Source organism: Mesoplodon densirostris, chromosome 2, assembly GCF_025265405.1.
Source record: "Mesoplodon densirostris isolate mMesDen1 chromosome 2, mMesDen1 primary haplotype, whole genome shotgun sequence".
NCBI lineage: Eukaryota > Metazoa > Chordata > Mammalia > Artiodactyla > Ziphiidae > Mesoplodon > Mesoplodon densirostris.
This window is the reverse complement of record NC_082662.1, coordinates 156962327-156980350: the sequence shown is the minus strand read 5'-3', so window position 1 is coordinate 156980350 and position 18024 is coordinate 156962327. Positions and strand designations below refer to the sequence as shown.

Genomic DNA, 18024 nt, shown 5'->3' with positions numbered 1-18024 from the left:
CATTCCTTCCCCTGCTCCAGGGGAGGCGAAGAGACGCAAGTTTGGGATTGCTTCCCTGACAAACTAGAGAGCCGTGTCTCAGTAATCTTCCTGGCTGGAGATTTTAAAACCTGGAAGTCTCCCCAGCATCAAACTGATTTTCCCCACTTATGCTTCAAAATGGGAAATAGTTCCAGAGGACAAGATACCTTCCAAGCTTCTCTGCTTGTATCATAGAGCAGCACCTGCGTCCAGCTGCCCCCAAAGAAAAGGCACACCTCACACCTTACTGCTGCTCAGGAGTCTCTCGTGTCAGAATACACAGCTCAGTCACACCCCATGTTTCTTCTCCCTTGGGAACTATTTTACGTTGAAAAGTTCTGATCGGATCCAGTCCACTTGCTCCCACTCCTGAAACTCCCAGCCCAGTATAAAAATGAATATCAGAACAAAAGGTCAAAGGGTGTGTGTTGAAATCAAGACGTCACACTGCTCAAATGCTGCGGAGCCAGGGTCCACAGCTATGAGCCGAGATCTGTAAGCAGAACATACCAGAAGAACAAGGCACAGAAGTGCCTTCCACCTCAAGAGCAATCCAGCTCAGGAAAACTTGCACCTTCCTTCCCGTGTCAGCCCACTTTCTTGAAAAAGTCAGGTGCGATGAGAGCCTTTTCCAGCAAATCCCAGCAGAGGCCAAATGCCCCGGACACAGTGAAAGGCTAAATGGGTTTTTCCTGAAGGCCCACGGAACTTGACAGCATTTGGACACAAGGAATTTCAACAAGAAAGCTTCTTCCACCTTGTTCCCAGATATTTTCACTAGACAGCCCTCCTCCGACTGTAAAGGCGCAATAGCCAGTCCCTTTGCCAAAGTCAACTACAAGTGATTTTCGTTGCCAAGATATCAACTCCAGCAGTTAGATCTCAGGTTACAATTAAGGACCCCAAATGAAAAGCACCTAAGATTCTCCAAATGAAGGCATTACATCTACAGTAACAAGTCATACCCACACATCACGTAAATGACCTTCCCTGGTCCTACTAAGGTCAGTATTGCCTTTCCTAATTTGACAGCACAGCAAGTACAGCCAAGACAAAGCAAGCAAGGGCGCTAGCATTCCCACACACCTGCTCTGACGGCTCTCCACCACCTTCCCTCAGCGCAGCTCCAGGAGTGTCTGCTCTCCTCCTGGACACTGTCAAAGTCCAGGTGCCACATCTACCAAGACTTACCTGGCCCTCAGATCTACAGCCTGTCAGCTACCTTTGCCACAGCCTCCATGGAGCCGATTCACGAGGGCAAAGTACAGCGCAGCTCCCCCAGTCGGCCAGACCTGGCTTGGAGTATTTGCTCACAACCCTGTCAGAGGCTGCTGTTTCTGTTTGCCTGGTCGTGGGCTGAGCCAGGTTCACTCACACGTGACATGTGACAAAGCATCCAGACCCCCACAGCAAACAAGGAGCAGAGACCCGAGGGAGAGGAAGTGCAGAAAGCCCTGAGGCAGCCTGACCTGGGGAGAAGAGCGTCGCCTATGGGTTGTGAACTCCTGGCTCGGCCACGAGTGGCTCTATCGCTCAGCCTCTCGGCTTCTCCTCTAAAAGGGGAATAACAGTACTTAGCTTATGAGGGTCATCGTGAGGAGTACAGGCAGACCTCAGAGAAATTGCCAGTTCGGTTCCGGACCACTGGAACAAAGCGAGTCACACAAATGTGTTGGTTTCCCAGGGCGTATAACAGTTATGTCTACACTGTACTGTAGTCTATTAAAGTGTGCAATAGCATTATGTCTAAAAAACAATGTACCTTAATTTTAAAACATTTTGTTGCAAAAAAATGCCAAAACAATTACAATAATAACATCAAAGATCACTGATCACAGATCACCAAAACAAACGTAATAATAATGAAAAAGTTTTAAATATTGCAATAATTACCAAAATGTGACGCAGAGACACAAAGCAAGCACTACTGCAAAAACGGCACCAACAGACTTGTTTGACGCAGGGTTGACACAAACCTTCAGTCTGTAAAAAACACAGTAAAGTGAAGCGATATAAAACGAGGTATGCCTGTAAACGATGGCAAAGTGGCACACGATATATAATTATGCATGCTCTTTAAATAAGTATTATCTTTTCCTTTCAAAAGAGATGAGCTAATTCTACTGGTTGAGGCAGGCAGAGTACTCACTGGTGGGTAGTAAATGCCCAGTTTGGGTTTTTCTCATTCGTGTTTCTCTTCATTGGATTCTGGTTGTGCATCAATTGTGTTATCTAGATGGAAGGCAAATTTAAATTCCCAATATTGAACTGAAGGCACTGAGAAGTTTTCTATTACAAGAAAATAATTTCTTTGTTTGAAAAATACATTTCTTTAGGTAAGTACAGAGTAGCTCATGTCCACTTTTGAATTAATATTTTAAAAGTCAGCAAATCATCATGCTGTACACCTTAAACTTATATGTCAATTATATCTAAATAAAGCTGGGGGAAAATATAAATAAAACTCAGAATTTGCTCTAAAAAGGCTCAAAGCGTTTATTCTTTACTTCAACAAACACTGAGTCCTTATTATGATCAGGATTTGACACACATAGACATGAAGGACACAGCCCTTGGTTCCAAAAAGCTTCGAGCAAATTAACTTCTCATGTTGTTATTAGTCCAGGGAAGACCGTCACGGTTGGTCTCATGGTCAGATAGGGTAAGGTACCGAAGCTATAAGATTTTGTCATGGCCCTACAACTGACTCCTAGGACCTGACAACTGAGTGTAGAATTCTCTGACTCTGGGTCATGGTTTCTTACCCCACTGGTGAGGTTTGGCTCACTAGTGGCTGCACTGCCATTTTTAATCCTCCTAGGAAGAGGTACTGGAGAAGGACACACACACTGACAGCAGGAGTCAGAACATGGTTGATTATGACACAGACTCAGATATCAAATTATCTGTCCCAATATCTCACAATAACATTCAGAAAAATCTGATGTAACTCTTTTGGCTTATAACATGACGTTAGTCCTGCCCTATAACACCAGCTACATTACTAAAATGTTGACTTTGGAAGATACCTTACAGGTTATTTTAGCAACTTCACTTCGTTGGTAATAAAACTAAGATCCAGAGAGATGAAGTGATTTACCCAACATCACAAAGCTAACTAGAAGCTCAGTTAAGACTATATTGATGTACTAGACCTATCTTGCATCGGGCTTACAAGAGCTGATTATTAAATATTCAGGAATTGTGTGAGCCAGTAGTTAGACCATTGATCATTTGAAATCCACCACAGTGAGAGTATTTACACCACAGAAATTGGCAAGTGCTACAAAGCCAGGTTGTTGTTGTTTTTCAATAATCAGTTTATCGGCATAATGATTACAACTCCAAACTCCTAACTCCTATTCCAGTGTTCTTTCAACCACAGAATTGTCATTCTTTTACAAGCCTTCATTGCACGTCTCTGGTTTAAACATCTAGCTCAGTTATTCCAAATGCTCCTTTTGTGACATCCCAAAGCATCCCTAATTATCTCAAGTGTTATTATGAAACTCTTCAAACACTCACCAACCAAAATTAATTTTAATTAATTTTAATTATTTTATATAGACATATGGCATACCACAGTTATATGGGTCATGGAATGAAATAGATCGTGTGGGATCTCACCACTCCAAAAGGCTTGGGATTTATCAGTCCCTGCCTTCTCAGCCCCATATATCAACAGTTACTAAGTCTTTCAACCTGGCAACTCAAGTCTTCCTGATTCCTAACAAAATTCACTCAGTTTGAGAATACATTAGCAGCTCATCCCCAACAGGAGTTGGGCTAAAATTGGTCTTGTCACCTCAGGTCCTGGCTGCAGTGCCCTGGCATGATCCCACAGGCTCCCACATGCTGGAACAGTTATAGTCTTCCCATTATCTCTTCCCCAAGTGTCCTGTACTCTTGCCTGATTCCTGCTCTGCATTCCAACTATCCATTGGAATTGGAGCCCTGGCCAGTTGCTAATTGTTGTGAATTTCCTTTCCCAGTCCCTGCCACCCTTTCCAAATGTCAGACCACTAAGAGGATCTTGCTTCAGCCAGGAATGACTACCCTAGTTTGACATCTGTCTAACGAAAGCATCATCACTGCTAATCTCTTCCCACCAGAATAGTGCTGATAGATGTGAACACTCACCTAGATCTAGGTCAGGCTTGCCATGAATCCGTGAGCACTATGATTTAATGACTGTTGACTCTTGCAAGGGACAGCTCAGCAGCTGAGACATCCCCCAGGCTTGACCCCATTTCTTTACTAAAAGTAAAAATTTAGGAAACAAACTAAGAGGCCCTATGTCAACAGATGAACAGTAATTATTTGTCTGGGTAATGGGATTGCGGATGATTTTATTTTTCTCTTCTTGCTTGTCCATATTTTCTAACTTTTCTACAATAAACTTACATTATTTTAGAAGACAAAATCAACTAGCATTATTTTTGATTAATACTATATCCAAGGCAAGATTCCTAGGTCACAGGTTATATTTTTGTTAATTTTTATAAATTTCTTTCTAAAAATATTATAGCAATTTACAACCACACCAGCAATGCATGAGAAGACCTTTTTTTTTTTAAGTTTTTTTTTTAAACATCTTTATTGGAGTATAATTGTTTTACAATGTTGTGTTAGTTTCTGCTGTATAACAAAGTGAATCAGCTATATGTATCCATAAATCTCCATATCCCCTTCCTCTTCAGTCTCCCTCCCACCCTCCTTTTCCCACCCATCTAGGTGGTCACAAAGCACCGAGCTGATCTCCCTGTGCTATGCAGCTGCTTCCCACTAGCTATCTGTTTTACATTTGGTAGTGTATATATGTCAATGCTACTCTCTCACTTCATCCCAGCTTACCCTTCCCCCTCCCCATGTCCTCAAGTCTATTCTCTACGCGAGAAGAACTTTCTGAACATTCTTATCCACACTGGATATTCTTTTTAATATTTCCCAATTAAAGGATGAAAAATAGCAACAACAAAAAATACTATATCCAAATGTGGTGTTGTCATATCAGTAACTAATTATGCACTCATGTTGCTAAAATGGAGCAGTGACTCCCCAAAGCATCCAAGATTGGTCGATTGTGCTCAGTCTGCTCTTCTGGAAAGACGACTCTGGAAGTCATTTATTCACTAAGCAAATGTTTTTTGAACACCCATTATATGCCCAGCATTGTCACTTGCACTGGGGATACTGAGATAAATGGCATATAATCCTTGCCCTAGCTTTCAGTCTGGTGGAACAGCAGAAATTCAAATATGCAATCAATATGCAATGCAATCATTATTCTAATGGGTATAATCACTACTTTTTCAAATAGGAGGAAGCACGGGGGCATGTGCAAAACTAGAAACAGGGAGATGTGCTGTTCAAGGTTACAAACAGGCAAGACCAATGAATACCTCAACTAGAGCAACTGCAAAGAGGTTGGAAGAGAAGGAACAGATATATGAATATAAAGTAGAATCAACATGAATTGACACTCTGTTGAATGTAGAAAATGAAGGAGAAGGAAAAGTCAAGGACAATCTCAAGTTTTCAGGCTATAAAGACAGGACCACACTGCCCCTTTTTGGGATAATAATCTTGGAAGAGGAGGCCAGTTTGGTGGGAGAAGATGACAACTTCAGCTCTGAACATGCTAATTGTGAGAGGCCTGTGGACAGAGGTAAGTGTGGTCAGTGAGAAGTCAGTTGTAAGAGTGTAGAGCTTAAGAAAGGGGTCTAAGGAGAGAGACGTGGTGATTGAAGCCACAGGTATGGGTAGTATTGCCTAGGAAAAGCTTGAAGTTAGAAGAAGTCCTAGGAAGAAGTTCTGAGGAATGGCAACATTGAAGAGCTGGACACAGAAAGAGGAGCCTGTGAAAGATAACAGTGAAGTGCCAGAAGGTGGGCAGAAAGCCAGGAGAGGATGGTGTCCCAGAAGGCAGGGGAGGTGATGGCTTCAGAAATGGGAGTGTGGTCAACAATACTGACAATAGGAGAAATACTGAGAGAGGCAACAATGAAAGTGTTCTCCACACACTGGGTTAACCACCGAGGAGGTTTGATGATCATAACATGAACAATCTCAGTAGAACTATGGTCAAGGGAGTGAGGGAATTAGACACAGAAATCACTTATACAGCAAATGGAAAGTAAGGAAAAGGAGAAAGCAAGTAGAATTACTCTTTCAAGAAGGCTGGATGTGAAGAAAAGGGGATGACAGCCACAACTACTATGAGGCACTTGGGATTGAAGAATTGGTTTAGGGTGGACAAGATGAAAGAGAGTTATATGCTGATTCATACGGAGATTGGAGATACAGAAAGCAAATACAATTACTGAAGGAATACATCTCAAAAGAGGCTGATCACATTGGATCCAGAGCATAGGAGCAAAAGTTAAGCCTGGCTAAGAGGAAGGGCATCTCTTCCTCTGAAAAAGAGATAAAAGGGGGTGAAGATGGGCATGGATGGAGGCAAGTTTGTACAAAAAGGGACTGGATACTGAGACCTCTCTGTGGAGTAGACTGCTAGAGATCAGGGTGAGCATTTAGAGAGAGACCTGAGAAACGTGATGAATGTTTGGATTGGCCCCTGTGGAAACTGGGAGTGGGCTTTAACCAGGAACATGTCCTCAGAGGAACAAGTAGGCAGGAAGTGCAGCTGTTATTGGACCCTTAGACAGATCTGAAACTCCATGGGGACACTGAGTATCTGTGTTTGGTCCAGGCTATGACCACGGTGCCTAGCATGGTGCCCAGTGTGTGATAAGAGCGCAATAAAGATTTTATTTATAAATGAATGGACATCTGAAATTAAAGCAGCAACAGCCTTACTGCAGATCGTATCCAGTAGTTTTCACAGCCTGAGTATAGAAATAAACTCTAACAGGGAGTTCCTAGAGAAAGTAAAAGGGAATGTTGAGGCAGTGAGTTAAGAGGACTGACCAGAGAGTGGTTAAAGGTATGCCATGTGGGTCATAAATGAGACAGAAACACAAATTCTCCGCATACCTTGTTAAACTGAGGTCCCTAGAAATACTTAAGAGGCCCTCTCCAATAGGACAGTGAAAGAAAAACATTCAATCACAATTCAAAATAAAAAACCTTAAAGTGGGACTGACAGGATAATGCCTATACCCACCTTTCCAAAAATATCTGATACACTGAGATGCTTTTTAGTCAGCCAGCATCTCATAGCTCTGACTCCAGGAAGGAGACCTGGGGAAGGTTTAGTGCCGAGCAGCCTCTTGACTCCAGCAAAGCCAGACCCTGAAGCCAGCCTTGGAGATCCGGAGCTCATGGCCTTGGCCAGGGATTGGCCAGCAAGGCTTCAACCCCTTCCTTCCGGTGAGCTGGGTGGCAGGCGAGAGGCAGAACAGCATGTGCCTGTCAGCAGTTCCATTATCAGGAAGGACGAGTGCCAGGAAAACATGGTCTAAGGGCCAGAGACAATTAGCCTGGCACAGGCATCACAAGCTACTCATGCCAATCCTGGGACTGTTGCTCTCACCACAGTCCTAGAAGTGAAGGTTTGGCTACTTTATTGGTTTCCTAGAGGACCAAGGAACTCTGTATGTGAGCCCTGACAAAAGGGGTCCTTTAAATGCCACCCCTGTGGCTGCCTGCACACCTGCCCCCCCGATTCCGCCTCTGCTGCCAGGCGCTAGAGAAGGAGGGTACCACTCATGAAGACAAAGGCCTCCATTCTTCCTTATCAGCCCTGGGCTGGCAGAGGGGGCCTCACTTTCTCTGCTCTTTGCTCCTTCCATTTTATTGATGCCCCCTGAACCAGGATGAGTGGGGTGGCAGTTGGATGCTGCTGTGACTTTTAACCCCACATCAAGCTCCATCAGGCAAAGGTGACTCATGCACCTGCTAAACGAAATAAAAGGCTATAAATGCTGGGAGTGTCCTCCGAGCCCCCAAAGCCAATAGGAAGTAAGCAGAATAAGGCTACCTGAGTGTGAATCTCAGCCCCACTATCTGCTGGCTGCAAGAAGTTGAGCAAGTTATTCTGTATCTCCTTTTCTTCCTCTATAAAATGGGGATGACAATAATAGAACTTTTCTCAGAGAGTTACTGTTTAAGAGTAAAATTAGGTTAAAAAACTACAAACTACCTGACATATAGTAAATGCTCAACAAATGTTAACTGTTACCATTTCCCTGGAAATGCTATAAAGTGCTTAGGAAGCGTTCTGTACAAGTCATCAGTCAGGAATTAACTGATTATCCATTCCTGCTCTGAAATCCACAACTCCTCCTTCACATTTAACCCAGTGTCCCCACTGAACCATGAGATCAAGGGGAAATTGAGAAACGATGTCTCATAACTACATACGACAAAAAAGAATGGGTTAACGTAAAAACATCAGAATTAGAAACCACGAAAATGCAGTCCTATGCTTCTCACTCTGGACTACTTGTAGCCCCAGGGACAGTGCAGGATGCCACAGGATCAGCACTAATTTTATTTTATAAGCTATTTAAAATATTATTTTAATTTTTAACAAACACAAATATTGTACTATTGAATATTATGGAATAAAATTCAAATTTGTATTAATTTTTACAATGATGAGAAATTTCAAAAAATTTTTGTACTTGCAACAGGACAGGTACACACACCACACACACACACACACACACACACACACACACACATTCACATATACATCCCCTGCATCCCCAGGAATCACTCCCTGCCATTTGATGGAAATGTTTGAGAGACACATTCCGAACAAGAGCAGACATTCAGACATGTAACTGATGACCTGGAAAAAATCTCTGGAAGGAATCCATCCCTGCAGGTGAAGCAGTGTCTAAGCCAGGGAAACTCAGGCCAAGGCATACAGCTCTTTGATTTACAGATCTGTAGCACTCCAAGCTCTCCACTGCTGGATAAAAATCCTCTATTATATAAGGTTCTACAGGGTACCCAGGAGGCCAGTGACTCTCCCAGTTTACCTGGGACAGGAAGCGTTTGTTCTCCAGTTAAGGTACATTCTCAGACTCCTAATAGAAACACACCCCAATATTTTAGAGTCAAGATACTCTTCCTTGATGGTAACACACATGCATGGCTCAGACCCATTTAAACTCTTTGAATAGGGGAAAACGTCATGCCACTCAGCCTCCTTCTTCTCTCCAGGTTACATAGTCCCAATCCCGTTTATGTTTCCTTGTACAACTTCCTTTCCTCAATCATTTTGAAGAGTAGCAAAGGCCCAGGGGAAAGGAGATAGGAATTGAAGCCTGGATTTAATTTTAACACCGCCATTTCCCAGCCATGTGCCTTTGTAAAACCATCATTCAGTCTCTATGAGCCCCAGTCTCCTCCTCTTTAAAATGCAGTCTAAAAAGTACGTCACAGGGCTGTGATGTGGATGAAATGAAATGTTACATGGAAAAACACCAAAGTGCCTGTTAAATAGAGGTTTGCAATAAATCTCTTTGCCTCTTCCTCTTCTGGGTTCCTTACCTGCTGTTAAAGGGGTAACAATCTAAACTGTATGCAAAGCTCATGAGTGTGGTACAGTATAAGGGTTAAGAGCTCAGGTTTTGCAGTCCAAATTGGATGAGTCCCAGAGCCTCCCCTGACTAGCTGTGAGACTTCAAGCAGGTTACTTACCCTCTCAGGCTAAGTGTTCTTATTTGTTAAGTGATTGTATAATAATGGATATCTTCAGAAGGTTGTTGTGGTATAAATGAGACAAAGTACTGTGTGTGGCATGTAGGAGGTACGCAATGAATATTTGATTCTAGATGAATGCACGAGCTAGGAAAAGCATGTGGCACAGCGCCTGCACATAGTAAGTGTTCACCATGTGCTTGTCGCCAGTGTTGTTGTGTAAAAGAACATAGCAGGAGAGTTCCCTTCTGGGCTGTTCAGGGTACATGTTCTTATGTTCTTTTATCATAGCTGTTCATATTTAACTTTTATCTTAGCTATTCTTTATTACTGACTTAGAATCTAATCTTAGGTTACTGTTTTTTAATTTTTCTCCTGCCCTCTCTCTCATCATCATAATCCACTGCATTCATAGCTTGTCTTCCCCAGTGGTGGGCATCCTTGGCTCTTTATTTAATTACCCAGTGGTATCGACAGAGTTTGTCCATTTAGAGGGCAATGAAAGTGAGACCAGAAAGGGTAAGGGATTTCACTAAACTCATGCAGTGTCAGTATCAGTCATCAAGTGGAGGAAAATCAATTACAGGACTTCTAGTCAAAGCTTTGTTCAGAAAAACATACTGGTTAGTAATAGCCGTGTGATATATTTAATACAAAAATGCAGGGCTTCTCCGGTGGCGCAGTGGTTGGGAGTCCGCCTGCCAATGCGGGAGACACGGGTTTGTGCCCTGGTGCGGGAAGATCCCATATGCCGTGGAGCGGCTGGACCCGTGAGCCATGGTCGCTGAGCCTGTGCGTCCGGAGCCTGTGCTCCGCAACGGGAGAGGCCACAACAGTGAGAGGCCCGCGTACCGCAAAAAAAAAAAAAAAAAAAAAAAGTGAGACCAGAAAGGGTAAGGGATTTCACTAAACCACTAAACTCACGCAGTGTCAGTATCAGTCATCAAGTGGAGGAAAATCAATTACAGGACTTCTAGTCAAAGCTTTGTTCAGAAAAACATACTGATTAGTAATAGCCGTGTGATATATTTAATACAAAAATGCAATTATTTAAAAATCTATTCCATAATCTTCAAAGCTATTAGTCACTGTAAATAGGTTCATTCAATTTGACATATACATAGGAATATATATATTCATAAAAACAGAAACTCAAAGCTTAATTTCTGTATTTCCTCCTTGTCCCATTTGTCAGTCAGTAAAGGCGCATATCACTTTGCTGGTTCTACTCCTCTGCCCGATATTCCACGTACAGAAATAGCCCGTGTGTGCACAGCGTGAGTGCATACCCATATTTTAGTGACACTCACGTTCTTGTTCTCTCAGCCTGAAATAAGTGACTGCAGATATAGCCAAGATCCCCAGGAGTGCTGTTCTAATGCTGAATTTAGCACATCAGGGCAATTTCCATAGGAGCCACTTATGATGCCAAAAAACAAAGCTCAAACTTCAGTTTCTGGAGGACACTCAAGGGCTTGACAAGCTGATGGAGAAGTTTCTTTTCTAAGCATAAATGTCTGCAGTCATCACAAGTGAGATGGCCAAAGTCCATTATTTTCTGGGAGCAGCCCATAAATGAATATTATAGAGTCTCTACATGCTGAGTAAATACTTACTGCCTTTCCCAACATTGCTTCTGTGACATTTCTGTACAAGCTTCCTAAGAATACTTCCTTTTTCACTAAAGATGCTATACTTTCTATGCTCCATGACATCGTGACACTATGACTCCATGTCTTAGTGCTGGTCCAAACATCGTTCATTGGATGGATGAGGTCACTGAATGAATCTGACTGGGGTATATAGCCTTGTCCCTGGGAGAATTTTTTTAAATTATTTCCTTCATTCAATAAATAATATTTTGGACAAATATTAATATATTATTCATTGTAATAAGAATATTTTCTCCTGTATGAGCTGGCTCTCCACAGTCTCCCTAAAAAAGCTGCTAAGGGGACTTCCCTGGTGGTGCAGTGGTTAAGACTCCATGCTCCCAAAGCAGGGGGACCGGGTTTGATCCCTGGTCAGGGAACTAGATCCCACACGCATGTCACAACTAAGGAGCCGGCAAGCTGCAACTAAGGAGCCCTTCTGAAACAACTAAGACCCAGCACAAATAGAAATAAGTTAATTAATTAAATAAATATTTTTTTAAAAAAGAAAGAAATACGACAAGACTCACTCTTCTTTGAGGAAAAAAAAAAAAAGCTACCAAGCCCCAGGACTATGTAGAAGGAAACCAAAAGAATCCTGGTTCCTATTTAATAACCAAGAAATGGGTGAGAAACTGAGTACTTCACTCATCATGTATTTATTGAGTGCCTACTATGTGCCAAGCATTGTCTTAGGTGTTAAGTGCTGGCCACAGGAAGTGACCAAGGTGAGATTGTTCCTTACCCTCTTGGAGTTTACTGCAGACAAAGTAACAGGCAACACCAATGATCAGTGCTAAGAGGATGGCAGTAAGAAACAGATGAAACACACAGCAGAGGTGCCAAACCTAGTCAGAGAAGGCTTTCCAGCAAAGAAAGATGTCTCAAAGGAGACCTGAAGGATATGAGTTCATTAGCCTAGAAGGAGGGAAGGGAGAGCAAGAGAGAAGGTGATCCCAGCAAGAGGATGGATATGATAAGGGCTCAGAGGTGAAGGAGGGCCTGTGCACTCAGCACATCCTCAGTGGGTTTTATATTCAGTGTAGTTGGAGCCTAGAATGCAAAAAAAGTTACTATAGACTGGATATTTGTGTCCCCCCAAAATTTGTACATTGAAACCTAATCCCCAATCTGATGGTATTTGTGGAGACTTTGGGGGGTGATTAGGTCATGAGGGCAGAATCCTCATGAATGGGATTAGTGCCCTTATAAAAGAGACCCCAGAGAAATCCCGTGCCCCTCCTTGCATGTGAGGACACAGTGAGAAGATGGTCGTCTATGAACCAGGAAGCAGGCCCTCACCAGACACCCAGTCTGCCAGCACCTTGATCTTAGACTTGCCAGTCTCCAAAACGGTGAGAAACAAATTTCTGTTTGTTCTGGTACCAACCAGTCTATGGTACCACGTCATAGCAGCTTGAATGGATAAAGACAGAAGTGATGAGGGCTGAGACTGAAGAGACTGTCCTAGTTGCCTCCGCCAGCAAGTAGAGCAGAGTGTAGCCCCAGCTGTCCCCAGTACCCAGACTGTTTGCACACAGTGTGGCAAACGTGTTATATCTGCCTGCCCTGCATCCTATCCTCCAGCTTCTCGTAATAAATCATTCGTTTTCCTTTGATGAGCTTCCCTGCCCCCTCTCAGTTTATATAGCATGTATGCGACTGACCCCATCCCTTGTTCTATGAATGGATGCAAAATTCATACCTGACAGTAAGAGTCCTGCAGCTCCCTGGCCAAAGTGATTAATTTGGCAGTTAGCAGATGTCCAGGGACATGTCCAAGAAGCATGCTCCCAGAACGTATGCTTGAACTACTGGGAAAGAAGTGTGCTTCCCATTGGGTTGACTGAGGTGATAGAATATCAACCTGGAGCTGCAGGCAGCCATCTGTACCCCATTCATTCACCCAGTAATAGTTTCTTGAATAACTACTATGTGCCTCATGCTGTTGTAGACATTAGGGACACAGAAATAAAGGACATAATTCTGTTTTTTAGGTTTTCACCATCAACTGGAAAGGCAAATAAATTAATCACTTTAGTTAAAAGTGATCAATGTTACATAGATTGTTATATGATCACAGAAGGGCAGCCAACTCAAGCAAATCCTCCTATAGGGGGGAAAACGCTCATTAAACCTTGTTAGGGAATTAGGACTTAGTCAAGTGAACTGAGGCATGGGGGTGGTTCCAGAAGAGCAAGCAGTAAGTTCAAAGGCATGGAGGGGAGGCCCAGCGGGACAAGCTCTGATGACCCACCATATTCAATCAGTCTGGAAGATAATGCCCTTTCAGGGGAGCGGGAGAAAGGAGGCCAGATGGCCAAACTGGGACTGAATGGTGAAGGCCTTGGATTTTTGCTGAAGACTTCAAGGGGCTTGTAAAAGACCCAAAGCAGAAGTGACATCATCAAGTTGGAATTTTAGAAAACCAGACAAGTCACAATGTAGAGAACAGCTTGGGGAGTGCCAGACTGTGGGCAGGGTGAGCCTTAAGAGGCGGTCACCATCATCCTCCTTTTTAAAGTCAATGCAAACCAAACTAAAGCACTGGTGGAAGGGAAAAAGTGAGCAGGAGGTAGGTGTCAGATTCAAGAGAAAACAAGAAAGCAGAATAAATGGGATCTAGAGGTTCACTGTATTTACGCAGCTCTGGCCTTGTGATGGTAGATGGCGATGCCCCTGATCAAGATTGAAGTGCCTTTTACTGGAAGAAGCAGATTTTCTGAGGAAAGGTAAGTTCTGGTTGGACCATAGCAAGTTGAACTGCTATCCGCAGGACAATATACTTAAGGGTGTCTCAGGCAGTGAATATGAGTCAGGAGCTCCTGAAAAAAGTCTGCAGGGACACACATGTGGTGGATGGTGTTCATCTGTTTATACGTTGCTTCTTTCCTGAAGACATGTTATCAGCACACAAGTCATAATTAAAATCATAGATATGAATGAGATTGGCAAGGGATAGCACAGGCTTCAAAATTTTTAAAAACTAATAATAATTAAGGCTAAAATGCAGAGAATGAGAAGTTCATGAAGACTAAGAAGGCAGAGTCATAACAGCATCAAGGAGGCCCAGGGGTCAAGACAGAGGAAGAGTAAAGAGAACAAAAACAGCAAGAGATCAAGTTACATAAGAACTTGACAGTAGGGAGGGGACCATGAGTGGTTGTTCACTGGCTGGTTGGTTGGTTGGTATAAAATGGGAGACACTCGAACATGTTTTTACCTATGGTGGAAAGACAGTGTAGAGGAGAAACTAAAGAGAGACAGTGTAGAGGAGAAACTAAAGAGATGGGAGAATAAGAGAAATGAGTGATGGATGTGGTAGGCGGGGACTTCCCTGGTGGTCCAGTGGTTAAGACTCCATGCTTCCACTGCAAGGGGCACGAGTTTGATCCCTGGTCAGGGGAACTAAGATCCCACATGCCATGCCCTGTGGTGTGGCCAAAAAAAATAAACAAATTTAAAAAAAATTTTTTAATGCACACACACACGAAAAAGAGAGAAGGCCAAGGGGGATGGAGCTCATAGCCCAAGAGAAGAGATTACTCAGGGGTCAAAAAGTACACTTCTGCCATTGAGAAGGGAGGGAAGCAACAAGGAGTGTATGAATGTCCACGTGGATAATTTTGTGAGCTAGGCTAGGCAAGGCTGATAGAAAAAATATACATACTAATTATGCTAAAGAAATTGACTTTATCCTTCATTCTATTAAAACATGTTAATGAGACACCCACAATTTCCAAAGCTAAAATTGACTGAGCTGATTTTGCTGGGTTTTAGGAAGCTGAGGATGTATCACACAGTCCCCAGTGGTGGGTATTTTCTATTATTTTTCTTTTCTTTTCTTTTCTTTTTTTTGTATTTTCTATTCTACTGGAAACCACAGTCTGGCTTATTTTTGACTCAGTTTAATTTCTTTCAAGCTGTAGCCTGTGGGTCACACTTATTTTAAGAAATTTCATTTTCCTTAGTGTCAGGCTCTTGTGTCTTTGCTCCTCAAAAATCAGCAGCAGTTGGAAAAGTACCTGTTCCAATCCATAACCATTTGAAAATAGATATTTAAGGTGAGTCTGTGTGGAATTGCTACCTTTAAGACATCTTTCTCAGATACAATCTTTCCTCCTATTAATATCATATCATATGTGGGCCCATCCAAGAAGGATCCTTCAAGTTTCTGTTATAGAAAAATCACCATTTGATAGAGCCTGGTGGGTGACAAGTGAGATCTATTTCATAAATAAAACACCCGTTCTCAAATTGGTTGTGGAGCAAATTCAGTGCTATGTAACAAGCTGTTCAGCAAGGGGAAAACTCACACTAGATGAGGAATCAATTACTGATGGGGTTATCCTTCCCACCCATTCATTTTATAGCACATAAACTGAAGCCCAGAGTGCCATATGGTTAATGGGATCAATGCCAGGACCCGAATCCAGGTCTCCTGACTCCCCAGCCACTGTTCATCCCTCCTCTCATAACATCTGTTTTTCTTGCTGGGCAGCAAACTCCACTGGGCCAGGGACCCCTTCCATCTTGTTCACTTAGGTGTCCCCAGCATAGAGGTAACCATCAAAAATATCTGTTAGTAAGTTAACCACACTCAGGGTGGACCACTGTTGGTCTTTGTGAGCTTTTATGAAGAGCTGAGCATCAGAGTAAAAGGTCTCAACAGAAAGAAAAAAAAAAAAATCACCAACCCCTAAACACATGGTTTAGAAACTCTGAAAATACCAGACACTGAAGACATGATTTCCAGGGTGGGAGCCTTGGGAACAGCAGCTCAACCTAAGGATCCATGCCAGGGCTTCATTTGTCGTTGGGTTGGCAGGCACCATGCCCCTAGTCATCTATATACCTCGAAAACAGAAGTTTCCACCATTGCCTGTAAGTCAGCTTTAACCAGCTGGAATCCACCTTAAAATATTTAAGAGGCTCTCTCCTCTCCCCAAAACACTGTAACTGCTAGGCCTCCTTTCATCTTCCCATAACCAAACCTGCCTAAAATTTTTATATAAGTTGAAATCACATGTCCTTTTGCACATTAGCAATGCACTCTATCCCACAGGGGACAGCCCCTGCCAGAGTATGCAGGTACTTCAAGGAGTTAGGACTTGAAAGTGGCATTAGCCACAGTTGAAGTTTTTTGTTTTTTTTTTTTTTCAAGCAAAACCCATTGAGTTTCTTCCTTTTTCTGAAAACCATGTGCTGGCTTGAAACTTTCTACTCTGGTTAAGACAAAATGTTTCTCAAATGAATCTGGTAGAAGGGTCTCTAGTGGGAATTGTATTCCCTCTTAGCATTCTTCAGTTTGAGTTTAGTTTAGGTTAATTGGCTAATGGTGAAAATAAGTACTTACATCTTTTGCCCCTAAATCAGGAGTTGCTGCTGCTGCTTCGGCTATATCCCAACATGACAGCCTGCTGTTACTCACAACTGGCAGACTCTGTAAAGCGTGATGCCACGTCAGCTGCCCAGAACCTTTCTGCTTCAGCAACAGTTTCCCAACGGAATGATTTGTGTGTAGATCCTGAGGCTGGAAACATGATCTGACCACCATATTGAGAAGGTCTCAGTAAAAGAGCTCACTACCTCTTTTATTACAGAATTACAGAAAGAAGGCACATACCCCTTCATGCATCTAAATGAGAATTCCAAAAGGAACCTAAATATTATGTTGACTTTCTAAACAATCATGACAGCAAGTTGATAACTGACCAAAAAAAAATCAGGATTAGAAAGTGAAAAAGTAAAATTTAGAGCCTTGTAGTCAGCATTACAGATTTTAGTTCATTAAAAAATTATGAGCTTAAGCTGAAAAAAAAAATTATGAGCTTGGAGTGGCAGAAAACTGAAAGTGAATTCTCATGAACAGGAATATTTTTTAATAGATTATGAGACATTTATGTTGTGGAATATTCAGATATCTAATGACAAATAATGAATTAGAGCTATATCAGTTAACTTGAAGGGGTTTCTATGGAACATTAATGAGCCAAAAAAGGTATAATATTATTCTGTTTGGGGTTCCTATGACATATTATTGAATGAAAAAGTATAATATTGTCCCATATGCTATTATATATGCATAGATATATATGATTATATGTGGTTATATATGACTATGTATCTATATAGATAAAAGTATACAAAAGATATGTACCTGGAAGTTAATAATACTTCCTTTATTTGAGGGGGAGGATATACAAGGGCAATGACTAGGGATGGAAGTAACTTTTTTAAAGGCTTCACAATAAACACCATTCCTATAAAATTATCTGCTTGTGAATGGCGTGTATGCTTAAAGAGAAGTATGTGTAAGTTTACAAAAGTGTTAATTAGATACCTTATGGTGGTGGGCTTCCACATGATTTTTATTTTATTTTCTGTAATTTTATGTGTGTTTCAATCTTTTTCAAAGAAAAAGTTTTATGTATATAATCAGAACAAACAATAAAGCTGTTTCTATTATGTAAAAAGTATTGACAAGTGGTAACTTGCCTGAGCTCTTACGCTTCTGAGGCCCTCTGCTGAATCTTAAACAGATTTGGGTTTTTTCCTTTGTGTTCCAAATACACTCCAGAATTCTGAAGATGCTCTTGTGCTTTTCTGGAACAGACAAGCCATGCCAAAGCAAAATGTAAAACACTCTTCTAGCCCAGACCTCACACGGCTCTCCTCTCCTTTGAGATAGATAGCAGAGGTGGGTCACATCTTCACACCTTCCCGTGATGTGTGG

At 42.1% G+C, this 18024-nt stretch overlaps 1 protein-coding gene across 1 annotated transcript in view; it reads right to left on the bottom strand.

Annotated features, from left to right (window-relative positions):
• Positions 1-16712, bottom strand: part of SEC16B (SEC16 homolog B, endoplasmic reticulum export factor) — a 56225-nt gene extending 39513 nt beyond the window's left edge. The window contains exons 1-3 of the mRNA XM_060091212.1: positions 16645-16712; positions 2171-2253; positions 1915-2004 (exon numbers count right to left, since the gene is read on the bottom strand). The gene's annotated coding sequence lies outside the window, so the exon portion shown is untranslated. The remainder of the gene's footprint in view (positions 1-1914; positions 2005-2170; positions 2254-16644) is intronic.
• Between the last annotated feature and the right edge of the window lie 1312 nt (positions 16713-18024).